We start from the raw sequence: 21,089 nt of genomic DNA on the forward strand, positions 1-21,089 counted from the left end.
GCCTGCCCGCGGTGTGGGGCAGCTGGCTGATCAGACATCTGCTTCAGCACTTCATCACATCAGGGAGCAGAGGCCTGTTCTAATCTGCGTGCTCCTCAGTACAACCAGTATTAGACTTTTTGTAGGTAGCACCAACATTGTCACAGGTGAAACAAAGCTATTGTAACTGTTACATTTTGAAAAATCTCTGGAATAGCAATTTAGTTGTCCATGACAGATTTTCAAATTTTGTTGTACAATTCATGATGAGAATTTCCTGTAATGCATAGTTCTTCCTTGATTTGCTATGGGGCACCATGGTGCATCTTTTTGGGAACCAGCACCTGGATCCAGCAATTAGAAAACGATAACCAGATTTCCATGCAAATTCATATTTGTGGGGCCATAATGCTTTGGCCTCCTGACTTCTAGCAAATTGGATATTTTGCATTCCCAGCAGGCAGTAGTGAGAGATCAATGCATCTGTCCTATCCTTTGGTTAGAACTAAACAGAAAGGACAGAGATGGGGATAAACCATTGAAATAGCTTTTAGCATAGTCTCTGTACGAAATTAAGATAGTAAATCAGGACAATGGTGATTTCATCAACCAGGTGTTGATGAAGAAAAGGGAAGGTAGCCTGAATCTGCAGTCGGGGCTCATGTTTGTGCTGGTAATTGCAAACGATGTCATTTTTTAAAGGGGTATATGCTACAAGTGGCCATGATCTCCCACTGGATGTCACAAGGTATCACTGAAATCTGTGCATCTAAAAAAATCGTCCAATGTGTCTCTCTTCACGGAAGGAAACCGTTTGCCTTTGTATATATCCACCAACGTGAATGGAACCCTTTACATGCATATTTCATGCGTATGTGGACATTTAATCAGGTCAGCAGGAGCAATGGCTATGCCTTGCCATTAGGAGGGGTAAGTGTCCCCCATACTACCAGCACACCTGATCCACCGTACATACTGACAGCAGTGAGCAGCCATCCTTCTGGGAAGAAGAAGCCACTTTGACCTAGTTGACAGCCTGTGAAATGCAGTTCCAACAGCAAAGGTGAACGATTTCTCATATTGACAAAATACATCAGTTGCCAGAGCTCCTTGCACAGTCTTATCATGTGTCCTGCTCCATGTCTGTCCAGCACCTCTGAGACATATCGGACCACCAAGGCTCAGACTGGTCTGTACATTTCTGGCAGCTTTATATCTCTGTCATCACTCAAGTACTCTACATATTGACAACGACCAACAAAAATGAGGCTAAAGCTGAGGTAGTTATAATGGCAGAAGAGACCTTTAGAAAAGGTTCAGCAACTTTAGCTGCTAGTAGATACACAAGGCATTTTGTAGCTTGAGAATTCATCTAGATTTGTCATTGCTTCATTGTAATCAGGAAACACTGGCTGAAGTAAAGTATTGCTCCAGTTCCTTATGTTATAGTGGGTTTTGTTTAAACCTTCTTTTGCTTTTGTTTGACACCATATGAGACATTCTGCTGCTCAAATGTGGATGTCTAGAGTAATTTCAGATGCTGTGGTCAACCATGCCTTACCATCAGCTGTGGTCTTGGATGGCTACAGAGCTCCCACAAGCACTTTATGACGATTTCAGGTGTCCACAGTAGCCTCCTGCCTTGGTGCAACTGCAGTTGGTGCTGTAGTTGGTCAATGTCTCCCATGAGGTACCTTAGTTATAACACTGCTGCTGTGTTACAGAGTAATAGCTCTGGATTTTCACCAGTCCCAAGCATTTATTAAGACGAGAAAATTGATGCGTTATTGCACAGGATGAAAAGACTAAGAAAATTTGTATAGTTCCTTGTGCTTTTAGCTGATATTTCGGGAAGAAATTACTTCAAAGCACTTCACATAGTTTGTTCAGCCTTGAGCTCCAGTTATTCATTGTTCACCTTTCTGAGGTCCAGAATGCTTAATCCCACTGCAAACTCCATCTTCCACCTCACTGAAGCCCACTCTACTCTGTTGGTTTGAAAGACAGGTGTCTGCTAAGGAAAGCAGAAGCCTCCCTTGGAATGGCAGATGCAAGCCCCTTCCCTCCAAGTTATTATAATTTTGAAATCAAGGGCCTTTTAGGCAAAGATGTGGGAAATAGGAATAACAGTTCTTTACTATTATATATGTATATGTATATAACCAGTCAAACCAAACAACAACAACTCTGGCAGTAACAGCACACACAAACCCAGTGCCGGCCTTCTCGGCTGTCGGGCCCTTTCCCCTCGGGTGCAGTTCCGCTCGCAGCCGGCAGGGGCGCTGGCGGCTCCCGGTGAGCCGGGCAGGTGCGATGGTTCCCCCGCGGCTGCAGAGGGCGCTCCGGAGCGAGCTCGGGGAGCACGCGGCACCCGTGCCCTGGGATCCCGGGAAGGGAAGGAACAAAGGCTTCACAAAGCCCTGGGCAGCCGATCCCGGTGTCCGGCTGGACCCTCGGGAACAGCAGGCTGGAACGGCAGGGACGAGCACAAATCCCGGGTGGCAGACGAGGTGTATCCAAACAGGGAACCCCCCCAGAGGTCTGGGCAGGCAGGATGAGCACGGCTACAACGCAGCGAAAGCTCGAAGCAACAGCGGGGCAGGGCGGCCAGGGCCCGGCTCGGAGTAGGGCAGGGAAGGCGGGCTTGGGATCCCGGGGCTTCTCCAGCAGAAAGAACAGCAGGCGAAGAAAGCAGACTCCCTCTCTCCCGAATGCTGAGACCGACTGCCCTCACACCCAGGTGAAACAAAAAGAGCAGCCAGGTCTTTTGTTTTTCTTAAATATCTGGCCATTTGTTCCCCTAGCAACATGTATGGGGGAAAATTCTTTTAACAGAAAAAAAAAAACCAAAAAACCCCAGGAGAGGTCCTAAAACCCCAGCATACTCCTTGGTAGAAAAAGGGCCCATGCAAGTGGCAGCCCTCTGCAGATCCATTGAGGTGTACAGGGTCCCAGCCTACAGCACACCCACGCTGCCCGGTGCTATCACCCCTGATCTTCTGCTAGCCAGAAATTGCAATGAATCAGATCTGGAAGGCTGCCACCAGCCAGGTGCCTGTGTAGCCAGATTTGTGCACATGCCACTGACTCTCTCCATACTTCCTGTGAAATCAGCTCTGCACCATGGCTGTGGCTCTGTGCTTGGCACAGGCTCTTCCAGTTGAGAACACAAAGCCAAACAAAATCCTCTGCCACTCCTGGCTGAGCTTTTTAACTTTGTTACTATGCCAAAAGCTGTCACTTGTAAATTCAGTGTCCTTCTGTGAGTCTACTTAAAATAATAATCTATTACCAATCAAAACGTAAACAAGTTTCAATCAAACCTTCAAAACTCAGCAAGTGAACTTATCAGTAAGCATGTAAATGAAGACCTCCAGAGATGTATTTTCCCCTTCTTTGGGAATTAAAACTCTCTGCACCTGAAAGGAGATCTTTATTTCATGTTCTCCTTCTAGTCCCTTTATACTCATCACTTCAGACAATGTTTACTCTTTTCTCACCGTTCCTGTTTTGAACTGTTGTCTTCTGCCATGCCTTCTGTTTGTCATGCCTGATTTAGACCTAAATTCTTAGGGACAGGGAAAATATCTGTATTTGTAAAATGTCCAGTAAATTTATGGTGCTGTATAATTTATGATTGTAAGTGCAGGACATATTTCAGTCTGACATTCCAACTTATATTTTCAAAGCCATAAATAAAGTATTTATGAGCAAGATCTTGAACTTTTTTTTTAGCACGTTAAACTTGAATGTTTAATTCAAGGATGGATAAATATTGAAGTTACATGGCCAGAACATAGTCCTCACTTTCTCCTTCTTCAGGCAATATTGAGGGGCCAATGCCCCCTTCATTGCCAGAAAAGGGATATTATACTCTGCTTATGAGGATCCAGCGTACTGTGTGTTACCAGGAAGAGTGAGCAATGATGGCTTCAGCTAAAAATGGCTTAGGAAAGGACAAACAATGACTCCCTTTCAAAAGCACTTGTGAATTAAGCTGATACACAGAAATGTTATTTTGATATAGCACAGAGTGAGCATGAATGTTCATTTCTTAAGAAAATATTTGAGTGAAGCTGTTGCTCTCTTGTCCCATATGGTTATGCTTTTCAGCATGGTTTGAACTTGAAGCATTTTCCATTTATAGAAAAGAAAATAATTCCTTAACAAAATCTTTTTTCAAAAGATTGTATTCACATGTGAGTCTCTGCTTCTGATATTTTTCTAATCAGTTAATCTCTTGTTCTCAGTTCCCTTGCCCCCTTCCTCTGTTCTATATGCATTTTATACCCTTGCTTTTGCTCCAGAGGATCTTAAGTTACCTGCTGTAACAGTGTGTGAAGTCTCACAGACCAGGTGTGCTGCCTCTTTTTTACAGACTCAAACCCATCCTCTATGTTAATGTGCTCACTGACAGCATTTCCTGCTGTATTTGCCTCTGTGGGACTGTCCTAAGCTCCATCCTGGGCTGAGGATGGACACTGAGGTCACGTATCACATCATTATGAAAAGCAAAAATCCCTTTAAACATGGTAATATGTTCATGCCACCTGGGCCACCATGTTCTGGGCCACCTGGCAAGGTAGCTGAGCTGGGAGCTTGGCTCATTTCTGCACTGACGCTGGAAATACAGCTGTAGCCAGGTCATCTTCTTCTGGAGGTGACATTCTGCAGGGCAGGGTAAACAGACACCCTCTCAAGCAGCCATGCAGATGGAGCAAAAATGTGATGACCCTTCTGAGAAAGACAGGTAGACTTTAAACCTCATTGTCACAGCCATAGACTAGAATGTTTATTAAATGTCATTTTTGAGCATCACATTATTTTAATGAAAGCCAAGAAAATAAAAGCAGTTTGTCTTTCCATATGTAACCTATTACTGACTGAACCATAAAGACACATGTTCTTTCTATATCTACTACTCAGGTGAATTTTTATAAGGGAGATGAGAACATAATCTATTAAACTATTTCATATTACTGGGAATATTAAATGGCTATGATACATGGCTGATAAATTAATACATATTCTGAATTGGCCAATTTCTGCTGTGCAAGCAGTATATCCATGATGAAATAAGATACTAGATTCTGTTGTCCCCTGAACATCCTGTATGGATTCTCTGTGGTGGTTTAATAAATCCGAATTAGTACATCTGTAACCTGCCACCATCCACTGCTCTTAACCTTTGCATTCCATGTATGACCTTAAGAAATGGTGGCACTTGGAGCCTCATGATAACATTTCTCCTTTACAGCACTTCAGCATAAAATGGCTGGCTAATGCAAATTACTGGGGGGTTTTGTTTGGAGTTTTGGTTTGGTTTGTTTTTTATTTTTCTTCTTTTGTAAGTGTTCCCTGCATTGGTTAACACTGCACTGCATGTGTATTAACACACCACCTTTTCACCTATAGCTTCTACTGCTCACTTGACAGAGCTAGGAGGTGGCATTCAGTATTAAGTTTGAAAGGCACTTTGAGAAGATGTGAAGAGAAACAAATGCTTAATACCAGCAAAAAAGACTCTAAGTGATGTTGTTTAGATTGAGTAGTTAAGGATCCCATAAGACTAGTATTACTGAGGACTAGACAACAGCAGTTTAGGCAACAAATTATGGGTTTAGCCAGTTCCAAAAATCAAATGATAATGGATCAAGCCTTGAAAGTTTCACAAACTGCCATGAATCAACAGTTTGAAAGTATATGATAATGATAGTCACATTCTTTTTCTTTCTTTAAGGTTTGTGGCTGCACCTCAAATTTCAAAGTCTTATTTAAGTAGCCCAGACACAAGTCGTATCACTTGATTCAGCGATTTAGCTTCTCAAGGCTTTAAGAAAGAGGTTACATATATCCCAAGGATCTGGATACATTCACCATCTCTAAAAAGATAAAAAAGGAAGCTTTAAAATACCTGAAAATATATCAGTAATCCAATTGATTTGATAGAAATTATGTAGTCTTCGCGTAATTATCTTTAAAAAAAGGACAAAGTTTCTGTTCTTACCAGTCTTTATATGTGTTCCAGCACCTGCTGGAATCATTAGAACAATGGGAAACTGATTTCCCTCAACCTCAGAACAGCTTTCAATAAAGTCTTCAACAAGGAAGATGAGAAGGCTAAAGCACAGCCAAGTAAGCTGCAGAACATGAGGAAATACAGGGCACTTAGGGTAATTTCTGTGTATGTTTTTCCTATTCCTATTCATCCTGCAACTGATTCACGGGTGGCGTTCAGCTAGAGAAGTGAGCTCTTGTTTCAAATCTGGGACCATTTAGAACTTGCACTTTCACCATCTTTTATTCAGAGGGAGAGTAAATGTTTGAAGGATTTAGTATTAACTTGCCTTGAAACACTAAGTACAAAATAAAGGCATGTAAAATACATCTCCAACTGAAAAATGGTATCATTTAAGGCTGAAAAGGAGTGTAAGCTAGATCTAAAACATAACACTGAAGCGTCAGAAACAATATGTGACTGAAAAATAAAATAATATAGAATCGATATGAATGGGAACCTCCAGTATTCGATTCTGTGTAAAGGTGCTGTGACAGGGTTTTATCCTAGAAATTCCACTCTCACTGGTTAATGGCAGACTTTCATACATACTTTAAGCTCCTAAATGGTTTCTTCAGCTTCCTTGAGACTATGCAGGTGTTAAAGTTCCTTCATATGCTTGAGGACTTTCCTGAGTTTACGCCGAGGCAGGCTGTTCCCTGCCACCGACAGGTGGGCTAAGACCCCACTGAGTTGTCTCAGCACTGTTCAGTCTGTAGATGACCAATTTCTGCCTCTTGCCTCTGCACAAAATTTTTTTTGCTTGACTAGCTGGCAGGACAAATAGTGACCAGAGCGTCCAGGTTGTTGCAGATGGAGCTACCCACACATATTCCACTCTCATCTAAGTGGGGGTTTTCTTCCCACCAGCTGTCATGGGAAGGCAGCTCATGAAACCCGTGCTTAGCTCCTGGTCTTGAAAATTCTAGAATTTCTGAAATCCAAATCACAACAAACCTGTGATAAAATCCTGTGGATATCATCAACATTTCCATAAGAACTAGGACTATTTAATCATTGTCTACAGACCACCAGAATTTTCTTTAGCTTTCCAAATACCATGGTCCAATATTTTACCAGTATAGCTTCCTGCTAATCCTAATTTTGATAAGTGTTGGGAACAGTGATTGCATATACCTTCAAATCTGTTTAAAAAGTCTCAGAGTTGCTTCAAAGTCAACAGAAGTAAAAGGTATTTGGTGCCTTGATGGGGCACACAGAAAGGTGCATGAGTGAAGACCTGCCCAGTGTTGCCGTCACTTTGCTCTCGTAAGTGCCTGTACAGAGGCACCAGGGTTGGGTGACCACAGACCACAGTTTTGTCCACAAAGGCTTTACTCAGAGTGCTGGCAGAACCAAGAAGCACAGGCAAAGTCATCAAGGATTCCATCAAGAACCCCACTTCCCTCCCTCTCTCTGTGATTCCTTACAGGCCTTCCAGGTATAACAGCTACCATAAAGAATTAGGCTTCTTAAATGAGAGGAAAGATCACAGACTTGGATTCTTTATTGAGCTTGCCCAACAACAGCCATCATCTGGCTAACCATCACCATGCAACAAGTAACTTAAATCAAAAAGAGAGCTTTATTTACTGTCCTCTCACATAAAGGCAGACTAGGAAAGAGCTATTTATGTACCACTAAAGCTAAAGCAGTACAAAGATAATTTAATCTAACATTAGAAAAAAATCTGTCAGGAAGAAATTCCACTCTCAGGAAAGGCTTATTATAATTTTTCCTAGTTCAAAGTCCAGGAACCCTAATATATTTCAGCAGCTAATAAAATTACTCTTTAGGATTTTTTAAATTTTCTATTCATTGTGCTTATATGTTCCAGGGATTAAAAGGACAAATGCATCAATGCTCTAAAGAAATGCTGTCTAAAATGGAGTCATTCCACCTGAAAACAAATTGACTGCAATATTACAATTACCTAGCTGTGATACAGTAGACACTGAGGTGGTTCACAAAGAAGTCATTATACAGGTGGGCCAATTGCAGCACAGTCTTGGGGAGTGGTTTGTGAAGGTCACTGAGCACAAACCTGCATTCAGAACAGCAGGAAATGTGCCCAGCAATGCACACTTACCAGGCTGGTTTAGGTGTGCAAGTCTGCTTTGCTGCACAAAGAGATGAACACAAAGCAACACCTGAGCATCTGGCCAGGGTTTCTAAGACTGACAGTGACAGGCTAAAGAAAAGCACAAGATTAAATCCAAGTCTCCTTAGGCTGTCATGTCCATCAGCATATTATCTGCACCCCTTTTCTTGGTAAATCCACTGACCATGTAATGGGAAAGAGTACACATTGTTTACTTTGCAAGAAAAATGGGATTGAACTTTTGAGATAACACATGGTCTTCTGATGTGAAACTCTTGCAAAAATGGTAAATGAACTTTGCAGGCTAGGGACCAAAGAGGAAGAGGCACATACTGAAATAGAGGGAGGCAGGACAGCAACGTACACTTTCTTGACTAAAGACCTGAAAATACAAGTGGTTCTAGAGCATGCCTGTGTACTCCTTGCTGGGCTGCCCAAAGTAGGCAGGTGACAATTTGTGTGATGCTGCTTGGATCAGAGGAAGGCAGGTGGTCCTTTATTTCTTGTTTATTTTTTGTGTGACTTATTTGAGATTTCCAGATGGCGCGGCTCAGGGATCTCAGTAGCTGCTGTCCAAGCAGACCAGGAGTGTGGAAGTGATGGGGAGTCTCCAGTTTCTTTTTAACTGCTGTCTTGGTAATGTGGCCTCCTTTCAATACTTAACCCCTGTTTGCCCCAGGCTTTTACTCCTACATTTGTCCATGTTGAGCCAATATAGCGTACCTAGAGATAGGTACTCACCTCTCAGAAACTCTATTTCACCTTAATACATAGCAATTGCTCCTGCAGCTGTTATTGCCTCCCCCTTCTGCTGTACTGAATAACAAATAAGAAGCACCAGGGAATAGAAAGGGCCTCCTTACTGCTGCATATTTTGGTCACACTGTAGTGAGATAATAGGAGAAATGTCTGACTACTGACCACCCCAGGGATTATGCAGGAGGGTGGCTGCTATTGTTTCTCTTGGTGTTGCTACAGCTGTTGTTCCCCAGCAGGGCTACATTGCCAGTTTTAACTCCATCTCTTACACAGGTCTCACTTCCTCTGTAAAATACACATATGTGTACATACACACATAATTATGTGGTTCCCACAGTTCGCCTTTCTTCCTGCCCCTCCTCAAATCCTCTGATACTTTACCTGGCTAAAACTTGCTTTGCTGGTTCCCAGCTTAGCAATAGCATTTGTGGAGGGCAGACTTCTAGCTGGCCTGGGGAGTAACTAGCCCTCAGAGAAGCTGCCATGCTCACAGTGGATAAATTGGCCATGCTGCCCTCCTGTGTCCACTCACTCACTTGGGCTCCCAGTTCTTCTGCAAAGGGAGATTAAAACTGCTAAGGGCAAGGAGGACAATGAGCAAGCACATCTTTCAGTTTCATGTCTAGTTAACTTGTGAAATACAGCTGTGTGCAATGAGCACTAAGGAAACACTGAGATACAAAATTTAGCAGGGGCAGTGCAAGTGTAGCACAACGGAAGAATAAATCAAGAGGAAAACATACCACCAAAGCTTCCTTAACACCCCAACTATTTTGTTGTTGTTGTTGCTTAATTACATTGGGTTTTACAATTTTTTGCAGAGACCTTTAATATGGAGTCTCTACATGGATTATTGTTAGCGTGAGACCAACAGAACTTTGTTACTTATTAGGGTTGGTGGCAGTAATGCTTCTTTTGCTTGCTAATTTTTAAAAACTTTTAGAGCTTTGCTGTCTATTATGCTTTTATTTTTTTTCTATGAATAGCACCACATAAATATACCACAACCAGCCTGGCAAGAGCTTTAATTTGCTAATTGAATGTAAAATCACAAATTGATAGCAATCCCCCTCCCTTTAGCTTGCCTCTGCATGCTCATTGGAATTTTGCTTTGACTGTGAACCAGGGTTTGATGAAAAAGTCTTCACTTCTCATGTTTACATCCTGCAAATGTTATGTCTTGAATCCCTCTTTTTTACCACATGACTTCATGTGCTAGCAATTTGACTTAATGAGCAGCTACAATAAATGTACAGTATGGAAATATTGTTGTAAGTCTGCTAGAACATTCCCATGCTTAAACAAAGTGCTGCGTTGAAAGAGATGTAAAATATATAATTACACTGAAGCCTTGAACAAAATCCTGCTTCTTATTTCATTCTTACCCTTTTTTGGACAATGTGACTAGTCCTTGTTTATGCCTTCTTTTTCGACAATGTTGCTGAGCTTCTAAGCATCAGAGCTTTGCTTTCCCTATCATCATCCATGGATGCCACTAAAATGAATAGGTTTCCTTGTGTACTGTTTGTTTTATTTGAAGGTCTGCCAGATTCCTTATGTACTGATGTCATTTTAAAAAGTCTCAGATATGCCCGTTGGTAATTTTATCTGGGAATTTAATTTTCTGGAGGCAACAAACAAACAGAGCCTAGAATTAAAGGCAATGAGATTTCCTCTCTGGTTTATTTACAAGTATTAGACAAGTTAAATTTGCCTTCTTCTCTGCTTCAGTGCCATCCTGCTCTGGTTTTGCTTGCCTACAAAGGCACAAGTCATGGATGCAAGTGTGCATTCCACACATAAGGATTGGGATTTATTTTTTAATATTTTTTTATTTCCTTTGCAAGCCACATCTTTCAAAGATTAAGGAAGTAAGTTAGTGCTAACTTATAAACGAAACAGATTCAATCTGTCTTGTCCCCAGCCTCCAGGCTTTGGAGAATTTTGTGTGTTTGCTGCATTTCAGGGAGTACCTGAATGCCATTTGCAGGTCTCTGCTTGAGGTTTGGTGAGCTGCCATGCTCACAGTCTGGATTTTCCACTGACCTGCTACTGCTAGCAAAGATTTCTCACCTGAACATGTGCTCTCTCTCTGACCTGAGTTTTCTCTTCTGCATTCCAACCTTCTTTCTTTCAAGACACAGTGTAAGCCCTAAAAATCCCTGGCTGTAGTGTGTCATAGGAGACTGAACATGGCTGGGCAGTCCTGCCCCATGAGCCGTGAGACAACTGCATTTCAGCCCTCATGCTGTCAACTGCTTTACCAAAATGGGAATACTTCCTGTTGACCCACATGTTTTGGTTTGTCAGGCAGACATTTCCATTATTTCTAATGGAAATTTAACATTTTCTGCTGCAAGCAGACATTTTTTTGGTTGAGACTTCATTTTTCCTTCAAGAAGGCTTTAATTAGAAGTCCTTTGAGCTATCACTGCTCTGCTCCCCCACCTTGTTATTTTTAGATGCTGCTCTTGAGTTTCATGCTAAACTACCTTTTTTATCTCTGGGCTAGGGAGCTTATATCTGCTTTTATCATTGTTTACATCTTAGCATGCTTCAGGATGTTTCCTTTCAGCATTAGTGTTGCAGGGAGGCCTGGGCAGCCTAGAAAAGACAGGACGGGACATTTTGCATCAGTGCTCAAAACCAGTTAGTTAAATCGCCCTTGCTCTTGGCACCCTAGTTCTTCTTTGTAAAATTGAGATAACAGTTTTCTTACAATGTTTTGGCAAGCCCCAGACTGATCCTGGTCCAGCCAACAATGAGGAATGCAGCATTGCACTGGGTCCCGGCTCACAAATACCTTTCCTGAGCAGGTATAATCTGCCTTGAGGTTTCCTGCTTGCTTTACATGACTCAACATCACAGACCCTCTCTCCTGAGCAGCTCCTGAAAATATTTTGAAAAACTTCTTCAAAACACTATTTCAAGCAGTTTGCAGCACCTGCACAATAATAGCATTATCACACTGTTTTACAAGGCCATAATTTGGTTCCCTCCCTGGCATAAACCAGGAGGACTTTAGTCTGGAGGTTTCTTCACTTGGTGACTGGCTTATTGCCTTGTAAAACAGCACGATGGGACTATTACTACTGGAGGAAGGGACAGGCATCAGGACAGCTGATTGGTTGACACCTCTTTTTCATTTAGCATAATATTTGTCTTCTTGGAAGTAGCATGTAAACCAAAATGTTTGCAACTGTAACACCTCATAACTTACTTTTCCCCTGCAATGCAAAATCAATTTTAATATAGTTTGCTTAATTTATAATCAACCTACCTATACTATTATTCATTGTTTATACATCACTGTAAACAAGGAGGACACAGCCACCACACACAGGGAGGGAGGACAAGGTGGCCATGCCACCTGACTGTGAGCAGGAGCATTTGCATCAGATGGAGCAGTGGCTGGTGGGAGGGCTGCAAGCTTCTTCCTGCAAGTCTGCATGGGGTAGAAAGGCATGGGACTTTTCATAACACTGGCAGTGTTTTTCTAAGTACCCTCATGGCTCCTTCTGAAAAATTTGTTCACTTACACCTGCAAGACTTCAACATGGTAGGGAAATACTTACTGTCCCTGTTTGACATACGAGCATTTTGGGCAGAGAGGGGCAAAGATATAGACTGGCTAGTGTTTGGCCACCAGCAACAGTACAGATTCCATGGACAAGCCCTCTGCTGTCAATTCTGCTTTGTCCCCATCCCACACAGCATATGTGCTCCTCTCCTAGTGATGCCCCAAGTGCCAGACGGATCCCAGGATGCTGCAAGCAGCTCCGAGCATTAAAAGTGTTGGGCTGTAGTGCCTGGGTACAGAGAGGAGGACTGTGCTACCACTGCAGCACAAGGACTTTCACAACACCTTTACATCCTTTAAAACTAGATGCATTTTGTGATAAAATGCCTCTTTAAAAAAAAAAACAACAGAAATTGTTTTCTAGAACTCAGAGCCAGGGCTTCTGTGTGTGTAAAATTTCTCATTGTTCTTTACTTTTCACTGTTTAACATATTCAGCTTGGACCAATGAACTGCCAACCCAGTGCTGATCTATGTGTAGGAAAAAGAATTCTCATCTGGAGAAATGCCACCTAGGCTTAGTTCCTGGCTAATCTGATCCTGATTAGCTTTGTCTCCTCATACCAAACCAGACCCCATCTCTGTAGAGGACATAAGGAACAACACTGTTGCCAATGTTGCCAAGAACAAATTTTGCTAAACTACCACTTGACAACTTTTTTTTTTTTTTTTGTCCTAGTTGGGTTCTCTTCAATGCAAATTCTGAGAGCATCTGCCCAGCACAAAGTCAGGGTACTGCGGCTACTGCTCAGATAGTGAGAAACTTTTTCAACATCTTTCCTGGGAACCTGGATGGTGTGGAAATCCCCTGCAGATGTTAGGGTTGTTTATTAAGTTTCATTTCCTTCTTTCATGCATCCTCTGACACAAGGGACCTTCAGGGGATGGGTCAATATTATTTCAACACAAGAGCATACTCCAGCAGTACCTGACAGGTGTGGGACTCACATAGCTACAGGGAGCAGTAACAAAACAAAAAGTCTACAGCCTGATACAAACTTTGCTAGAAATAAGTCAAATCAGATAATTAGCTTCCTTTTTTCTCCACCCTTAACCTGGCCTCATACAGTTAATAAATAATACTTCTGAAATGTCATACATCCTGAGGAACAGCATTTGCTCTTCTAACCGCACAATTGCGCATCTCCTTGCAAATTTGCCTAATTTCTTGCTAGCTGCACTTGCCCCCTGAACTGCTCTCAAATGATTGCTTTCAGGTTCTCTTACTCTGTGTAGCTGCCTAAAAGTTGCCTTGAAGGCACGTTCAGTCACACATGTGAAGGCCTGTCATGAGAGTGGGATCGAGCTCGTCAGTTCTATTTTTTGCATTTACATCTCCGGTTTGAGTCTCTCAGGAGCATTATGGCACTGATCAGTGACTGCCTTTGAGACAGGCTCTGCCCTGCCAATCCCTCCTGTGCCCTGGCTGATCCTCTCTTGCCTGATTTTGCAGTGGCAGGATGCATCTTGACTGACACCATGTGTCTCACCTGCCGGCTGCCATTCCTTCTGCGGAGGAGCAGAGTGAGCTGTGTGAGGCACCGCAGTTCACATCCCACTGTGTCCCTGTGAGCCCCATTAACGAGCTTATTGCAGGGAACATGAACAGCTGGGCTGTGAATGATGGCAGCTGAGAAGCAGGTTAGATCATCCAGACCCATCTCAGCTGCAGGGGTAGTAACCTGCAGCTTGGAGCAGTAACCAGAGCTAATTCCCATATAAGCTTGAGTCAGATCCCTTTAAGGGACAGCGTGCTAGTGCACTTCCAGCAGACCGAGACAAGTGTATCAGAAAAAAAACATGTGCATTCCATCTTGAAAATGCCCTGGTAGCTGTACAGCAGTAATTTAAATCCTTTCCAAATCCCACCAGTAAGTTTCCCTGTTAAATCTGACCTGCTCGACATCTCTGCATTACTACCCTGCTGAAGACATGCAAAGTGTGCTCCACTCCATGGGCCTCGGGGTGGCAAGGCAGGGCTTTGGGCTGAGCTGGTCCCATCCTGTGGCAGCAGACTGGGAGTCTGGTGTGCCTCTGTGCAGTGAGCGTCCCGCTGTCCCGGGGGTGCTGCCAGGCCCTGGCCACAGCAGTGCCTGTCCCACCAGCCCCAGGGCAGCCTGAGGGTGTGTGTCAGAGGATTCTGGGTTATGTTGTCAATGTCAATATTTTTACAAGAAAATGAAACTTTTTTATTTAAATTGTGGAATACTTCTCTCTAAGGACAAGCATGGAAAACATGACTTAAGCTCACAGATTAAAATCTGACAAGTTTATTCAAATTTCACATCTCTTTTTTTCACTATTTTTTTTTTTTTTCAGTTGAAGAAAACATTTTGTACTGAAAGGACAGTCTAGTTCCCGCTTGTTCGTGTTCCCAATGCGCTGCATGCATCTTGGCTGTATCTCAGAGAGACTCTTCAGAGTGCTGCTGACAGGATTTAAAGCTCGCCAGTGCTGCTGGGCTAAGTTTAAAGCTTGGGCTTTAAAGCCAGCAGCCGTGGGGGCTGTCTGTATTTGCATACATAGTTAATCAGACATCGATTAACATCTTTAGCACAACAAATCCCTGTGGATCACAATTTAATGGATCCTTTCTGGGTGAGAGGCATAGTGCAGTCCACTTGAGCTCGCAGAAAACTGGCTTCTGACAGTGAAGTGGGATTGTTTCTTGTCATATCATCAGCACTTCAGACAAGTTTCCTGCTTTTGTAAACACATTTGAGAGAGGGGCCTTTTATTTATCAGCCATTTTCCCCGCCATTCCCCCTCCCTGATGCAAATGTTAACAGTTTTTTCCTTTTCTTTCCTTTTCTTCAGAGCTTTCAGTTAAATCCACAACTGATCATTTGGTTGGCCCAGTGTTCCTGCTCTGAGAGATTGCACACCTGGACATTTTTACAGGACTTTAGTTTTGGTCTAATTCCCGTGGGGTTTTGTACCTCTCTCTTAACAAGAATCAGAATAGCTTACATTCCTGCACCATGCTTTCCCTCCCAAAGGACCCTAAAACCATTTACAAACTATAAAAGCTGCTTTTTCTCCAAACAGAAATCACTTTACCCATCAGTGAAGTGCAGCCACCTGGAGGGGAGGGAGAGTGGAGAGCAGCAGCTGCTTAAAAGCTTCCAATATTGTTACATTTTAAGCTGAAAAGTGATAAGTACTAATATCCAGCTGAATGTATGGCTGGCATTTCAGAAGGTAGGATGTAATTTTTCAAACTGTAATTTGACCTAGAGAACATACCCAGCTCTTGCCCCAAGTACAAAGAGGAATTTAATTTTAGCATGCAGTCAAACAAGCAGCTTATGACTTATTATAAAGAAAACCAGGACCTCTGGCAGGAAATTATCCTAAAGTTATGTAGAAAGGAAGAAAAGAACCAAGTGGATAATCAGCTCCCAAGCACAACTGTGTAGTATTATTTCATGAAGGACTAAGTGCTGAACAATCTCAGGCTGTTTGTTTTCCAAGACTCAAATAATTACAGCCTGGGGGATAGGCTGCAACAATACTCTAGATGGCACGCAGAAAAATCGTCTGTCTTATCGTTGTCAGAATGTACTAACAGTGTCTGTAATAATGATGATGATGAGGATGATGATGATGATAATAGCAGCAACAACAACCACAATAATAATAAAACCCCAACAACTGACATTGATGATACAAGTTAAACCAAGTTCATGTGAGCATACTTGAGGCTGGTTTTCTCTGTTTTCAAAGAGACTACTTTTTGATGACCCAGTACTGCTAAGCTCTACTATGGCAGGTTGAGTACTTGGGAGCATGTACATGAAAAGTACAGAAAAATCACCCTAAGTCTGGAGGTGTCACATGCATGTTACCCAGAGATGATGTGCCAAGGGAGAAATCTATATGCATTTTTAAATGCTAGGACAAGAGTAAAGGGTTTAAATGAGCACCCTGCTGAAAAGGAGTTTCAGAGAAGACATTTACAGCTACTGAGCCTGCAATTGTATGGCCATCATAGCAGGAATAATTACTGCTTATTTAAGAATCCTCATCTGGGTGTTTCCCAGCGATCCTGAGGGACTGCAAAAGAGACAAATGTCTCTTACACCCATAAAAGTGATAAAAAGGTACCATTCCTCTTTTAATGGAAAAACTCTGATTTTTTACAATTGTAATACACTGCTATAGGACAGTCTGTCACAGGCTGTCACACACCAGGTGAGTCCCAAGTGTTGCTCCTTTTGCTGAGCCTGGTGCTTTTACTTGCTTTAAAAAGAGACATTACTTTTGTAGACCATAGGACCGAAAGGAGTTAACACCTCTTTCCTTAATAATATTTTTTTTATTTTACTTAAACAAAAAGATTTTAAAGCCCTGTCGTGTCGTGAACAGCATAATAAACAGGAAGCATGAGGGAAGAGCTGAAATAGGACTGAGACGGCATATGGGCAAAAAGGAGCGACCTGACCTCAAAATGAGAGAATGAACCTGTGTTATTCCCTCTGCATTTGTCCCAGAAATATCTGAACTCCACATATGACTCCTGTGTCCTGCCACAAATCAAACTGCATCTTCCTCTACTGTCTTCTCTACTATCCATTTGAAATGCCAGTGTTAATACACTTTAACCAGAGTGCTCATTGCTGTTCTGGAGTGTTCTTGTCAGAGTTTGAAGAAAATGACACTTTTTTAACAGTCAGAAGAACTTCGGGCAAAATAAAACAGGATAAATTAATTTTGAATATCTAAACATATCATAAATTGCAGAAGTTAAAATAATTTTTAAAGTAGTAAGTTTGCTGTGTAGCTCATTTTTCTTTTTCTCACGCTGGTGAAATCCACACTGATGTCAGAATGGTTCTGTCATAACAGAATGCCTATACCCAAACACCTAGCAAGCAGGTTTTCTGCAGTTTTACTCTTCTTGACCTAGACTTTGTTGCTTAGTTAATATCTTCTCTATAAATTTATACTTTTGTTCAAAGGTAAATTACATTTTTCTAACTACAATGACTTCTTCAAAAGAAAGCATGCTAGATGGTAAAGTTACAGTTAAGGCAAGCTGACTAAAACAATTGTTTTTCTTTTATTAGCACTAATTGAAAATAAATCCTTTTATTTGGTTTGCTTCCCATATGCTGTTTCCATGTTAGAAGATCATTCACAAGGTAGAAGTCATAATTGGGTTCACTTAATAGAAAGACAGAGCATGTAATTCTTGCAAGGAGATCAACTGATATTTCATCCCTCAGAGATAAGAGTCCACAACAGAATGAAGATAACATCAGAGTCATTGAGGGAAAGAGTAACTGTACCTGAAAAATACATGATGATCAAACCCATAAAGTATGTCTGCAAGAAACCTTAGAAGGTCTTGATGTTTTTATCAACTCTATCTTTTTAAGTACTGAAGTGATATAAATGCAGGAGGAAATGATTATAGAATTTCAATTCCTTTACAGTATTTATTTCAAAGGTCATGGGTCAAGTAAAATACAACAGAAATAACCCTGGTCAAATTTATTTGAAAAGCATAAGTACAACCTGGAAAGCTTTAGAGACCCATTATTTTAAGTATGAACTGTAAGTTTCTTATCCAACAAACATTTATACACCCTCTGATTTTGAGAGTCTTCCATCAAAATCAGCAAGCCTAATAGATTGCATAATTTTAAGCACTGTTCAGCATTTAAAGATATTTTTTATCTCTACTTCAGCTCTATTCAGTAGATCATACTTTTTGTATACACAGAGAAGTTCATCATGCTTTGAGAAACCTGCCTAAGTTTTGTTAATTTCTATAATGGAGAATAAAGAATTTGTACCTTGGACACCTGAGTGAAATGTATGTATAAGGTGTACTCTAATATGAGGACAATCACATTCTTGTAGTGGAGGAATAAAAGTGTCATGACGAATTTACCCATTAGCCTGCAGTTTTTGTGGACTTGGTAGAGGAAACACTTGGGCAGTTAGTGTTCATATTATCAAAGCTGTTTTCTGAATGTATTTGAAAAATTACCTTTTGGCACACATACAGCCTGGGTTACACTACAGTATTAGCATAGATAATTCTGGCACAGATGAAGTATGGCAATGGTTACAGTTTGTAAATGTGCATCTAATTTTATACCTTGAGGGTAAAAACAGCCAAAGTGAACTGTTTTCCTCGGAAGAGGTGTCTGGCATCTGCCTCTTGTTTTTTCCTGCTAAATACAAAAGGAGGTTTGTGGATATGATAAAAAGCTTTGGCTTTGTTAGAAAGCTTGCTCAAAGAGTAATGATAAAAAGTATTTAACTTACAATTGGGTAAGTAGCATTTGTTGTGTGAGTATATAGTATCTCCTGTAATAACTTTAATATGTCTCTGTGATTGTTCAGTGGGATCTACCAAATGAAAGGGATATTTAACAGGTCTGTTTTTGTCACTGTATCTGCCTGCTGATCTACCACATCTGCATATCATGTGGAAGACATGGGCACCAAATAGGCAGACTTGGAGTAGGTACAGGACAATATTTTAGGCAAAATTGGAGCTTGGGTTCAGAGGTAGGCTCAAGGTCAGCCTGAAATCACCTTTACTGCTCTTGTAAGATTTCACATTGGCATGGTAGGCAAAAGGCATCAGAGGACTGGTTTTGTCACTAATACTGAAAATTTCACTTGCTAGCTGTTCTGCTTGTGACTGTCTGCTGCTTGTCCCTAAAATTTCAGAAGTAAAGGTATCTTCAGGAAATTCTGCTTGCATTTTTGCTCTATGAAGAAGAAGCACTTATAGGTTCCACATGTTGGCCAAACCTGTGGAGGAGTTCTTGCTCTGAGAAATCACCCAACTTTCACCTACTCCTCATGACAGAAATGATTTGTTGTACTGAGTATGACCTTGGTTCTGTAGTAATGTGATATGATTGTAAGGAAAGCTATAATAATCTTTCATAAGGCTCCTGCCTCTTCCTAATCAGTAACAAGAATATAATCCCCTATTACTACAGGGTAATCCAGAAAGCCTCTGTTGCTTTTTATGGGACATTTCGATGGCAATGTGTTCTCTTTACTCTTTTCCCTGGCAGAAATGCACTGTGATTTCAAATTGAGTCCATCCCTCAAACCATTAAAAATTAACTGGATGAGCTATATGACATGCAGTGCTATATAGCACCTTCTTTTAAACCTGGAGTAAATAGACAGCCTTTCCCAAAATGAAAGCTTTTCTCATAGTCACTACAGGGCTTTAAAAATATTTAAATCCTCATCAAAGCTGACTAATGCCACTGACAGCAACAAGTGGGTCCCCTTTTCATTTGGGTAAATGGCATCTCTTAGAAAAGTGTAAGACTTGAAGACTACTTCTGGTAGTTTTTCTTTCATGTTAAATTCCAGGTAGTCACACTGATAAGGAAATGCCAGTATTCACGCTGTACCCTTCACAACAGTTCCCACACCTATTTGTAAGTTTTACCCATCAGCTGAACCATTTCCAGGCACATGAAAAACAAGGAGGAATTTTTCTTTTTATTCTTCTGATCCCTAACACATGAGCTCTCTGATTTAAATTTGATACTGTAGATGCCAATTATTTTATCTTATGGAACAAAAATACTATTTTCCAGGGGAAGATCTTGCAATTTCTTCTTCTTAGGAACCCAAGTGTGTATTTTTCATGCTTTATTGGTGCTTTGTGTATTTTTAAATGGATCTGAGTTTAGAGAATTCTGTGAAGTCTAAACCAGATTTTCCAATCATTCATGGAAAGGTATCACGGCAAATTTTCATATGGACTGTGATCATCATTAACCAAACCCAGACCTCAGAATTGAATATGCAGACCTACAAAGGTTGCTTGGATGCCAACGTGGTTTTCGGGTGGTATTGAGTTGGCTTGGACACTCTTCTTGGATTCTACTTCTTTGCTGTTTGCAGCAGAAAAGAAGGGCCAGGCAGGATCCATCCTTTACCAGTTTGTGGGTATGGTTTTAATTCCTCAGGGCTGAGAGCTGTAGTTGGCATTAGGTTGCTCTGAGTATAGGAAATCAGAATGTAACTGAAACAGGAAAGGGATTAGAAGGATGGAAAAAAGGGAAGGGACAGAACCACAACTCTAAAACGGTTCCTACTGCGTGCAATTCAACCCATGCCTATTGTGTTTAGCTGCCTTTTCCCATGCACTTGTTTTTGATCTACAGCACACGCGACGGTGGTAACTACTAAAACCTAGGGAACATTTGCAAGCTATCAAAGGAGGTGGAGTCACTCAGGCAACTGGAAAGGGAAACTCTGCTATTTCTCAGGATATTTATAGAAGGGTGCCCCCACTGCCATTTGTGCTTCAGGGAGGTCCTTCCCTTGATTACTGATAGTGTGTACTTTAGCCATGTGTGGTGTAGCAGATTGGGCTCAGCACTGTGAGCCACAGTTCCCCTTTCCCAGAGATTCCTTTGAACTTTGCAGCCCTATGCAATAAACTTATGTGTGGTGTTAGGCTGGCCCACCCAGAAGCGAGATATTTCTTGGAAGCTGTCTTGCACTTCCCTATGGCAAGCTACTGTGAAAATGCTACGGTAAAGTCTCTGTGTCAACACCGCTTCTCCCTCCCCTCCTTGCTCCAGCCTGCCCACTGGAGGCAGACCAGGACTATCC

Source organism: Coloeus monedula (assembly GCF_965178545.1).
Source record: "Coloeus monedula genome assembly, chromosome: Z".
Taxonomy (NCBI): Eukaryota; Metazoa; Chordata; class Aves; order Passeriformes; family Corvidae; genus Coloeus; species Coloeus monedula.